This window comes from Prunus dulcis, chromosome 8 (genome assembly GCF_902201215.1).
Source record: "Prunus dulcis chromosome 8, ALMONDv2, whole genome shotgun sequence".
In the NCBI taxonomy this organism is placed as follows: Eukaryota; Viridiplantae; Streptophyta; class Magnoliopsida; order Rosales; family Rosaceae; genus Prunus; species Prunus dulcis.
In genome coordinates, this window is record NC_047657.1 from 1,595,991 (window position 1) to 1,598,602 (window position 2,612).

Here is a 2,612-nt window from a genome sequence, read left to right on the forward strand (position 1 = left end):
GTTATTCTTTTTTTGGTCAGTTTTGAGCAGACAAATTTGATTTGTTCAATGGTTCTTCCAAAAGACAAAGAAGTTGCCTGAACCATTACTTTTCTCATCAACCAAACAGAAAAGATTCTTCGTTATTCTTTTTTTGGTCAGTTTTGTTGTTTTAAATGGACTTCAAAAAATAAAAGGTATACTAGTGATTTCCCCATGAACTTGTACCTTGGTTTCAATTGACCTGCTATATCTTTATTTTTTATTTTTTTATTATAGAAAATTAAAGATATGAACTTCTTTTTTTCGCCAATTTCTCCCTTGCCGTCTAAATCTTCAACTTTTCATCCAATTTGCCGTTAAATATGATGGCAAAATGGTCATTTTATATGTTAAAATAATTAAATACACAAATAAAATAATATGAAATCTAAAATGAAAGAAAAAATACTTTAATAAGAGAGGGGCCTATCCAACTAATCACTCTCTCCCTCACCCCACCCCCACCTCTCCTATTTTTTCTCTCGCCCCTTTACTCTCCCTCTCCCCATATGACTTCCAATGGCCCCTCCACCCCACCCTAACCCTCCCCAATGATTTTTCTTCTTCCCCACAACCTCCCACCCCAAATGCTATCCGATGGCATGGAGGTAAATTCTGTTAGATTTTGATCTTTTTTTGCAAGTCCAAGTGTTTAAGATTGAATTTTTTGATGTTTTGGTTGATGGGTCTTGTGTGAATTTGGAAAAAGCTTGAGATGGGAGGCTGTAAGGCACCTATAAAAGAGCCACTTATGCCTTATGATCAAGAAATTTACCTTTCGATTGTTTTTGAAAGGCTTGGATCGACTGTGAGCTTCTCAAGTGTGGAGGTATTGAAATTGAGAGAGAGAGAGAGAGAGAGAGGCGGTGACGGTGGAAATGGAGGAAGGTTTGTTGGGGGATGATGGTGATGAGTCTGTGGGTGAAAGAAAAGAAAGGAAGAGGAGGAGGGAAAGGTCTGTGGGTTGAAGGGTGTGGGGGTGGGGGATTGGTCTGGGAGTAAAGGATGGTGGTCATGGGGGAATGGGAGAGGGAAAGGAGGAGATGGAAGAGGTTGGCATTAGGTTTACTCTTTTTCTTCAATTTTTAAAAATGATTTAACTGAAAATTGGATAAAATGTTGAGAATTTAGATGGTAGAGGGGAAATTGGCGGAAACAAAAAGTTTATATGCCTAAGTTTCTAAAAAAAAGGATAGGGGGTCAACCGAAAGTTAGGTATAAGTTCAGGGAGCAAATCACTAGTATACCAAAAAATAAATGATTGTGTTCATTCACTTCCCTAATCACCGTTTATGGATATGACAGATTTCCAATTCTCTTTAGTTTTGAACAATTAGTTGTAACTCGAGATGCGTGTGGAGGCAAAAAATGCATGATTGGAGAGACTAGTACTGTTTCTATTATGTGATGGCGTAAAAATAATTAAGTACATTTTCTTAGGTGCTTTAGAAAAATCTTGCGTGATAAACCTTATTTAAAAAAAGGATTATTGTAATATATGATTTATTCCATATTTTATAACTGTTGCTTGTCGTAATTATACATAAATAAAAATATAAAAAATAAAAAATAAAAAATCATCATAATTAAATAGAACTTGGTGTTTTTAGCTTTTTCTTCATGGTCCTTTAAAAAATATTGTCCTAAAAGTGAAACAAATTTGATTTGTTCAAATGGCTCTTCCGAAAGACAATGAAGAGCCATCTAATGACGCTGACTTATATATATATATATAAAGGCGGAAGGTCTTATTTTTATTAAAACTTATATATTATTTATAAAATAAATTTTTACTTAATCATGATACATCAAAAATCATAAAAGAATAGCCATATAAATTATAATTGTACAATTTATTCATACAATACATAATTAAAAATGAATTATTATTATTTTTTCCAAATAATGCTCGTTAAATGTGATTATCTTGTCGAAATTCAAATACAATGACTCATTTTTCACATTAATTTATTAGTCGTATTAGATTGCAAGTTGTGTTATAATAGTGTTAAGTGATTTTGACATTTAACAACTTCAAAGCACCTAACCATCTGTAACCACAAATAACTCTTCGTGTATTTTTTGGGATATATGTGGATATCTTCGGGATGATATAGTAATGGATATATGCAGCCCCATCTATAATTATGTCATTGATGACTTTTCTAGTACGACTATTGATGCCATTCTACAAATGATTAATTATAATTTTTATTTATATATATAGAGAGAGAGTTGTCATTTTTGAGGGATACCTTTGTAGGGCTCACTTCACATTATATTTCACTAATTCAAACCGTCTATCTTTTAGATAATCATTTCCGATATCGTTTGATACTCAATTGTGTTATTGAAATTTTAGTATTTTCTTGAAGCATTGTGTTCATTGATTTTGTAGGATGTAATTGGATGTCGAAATGGATTCCGATTTATCTAATTTTTTGTAAGGATAATCTATGAATGTTGACTTAAAAAACAAATAGTTTGGATCGTTGGAATTTTTTTTAAGGGTACCCTAGAGGGCGTCCCTCAATGGACTTTTTGCCTATATAATCAAAACCCCTGTTAAGAAAACTTACAAGTGAAAACAT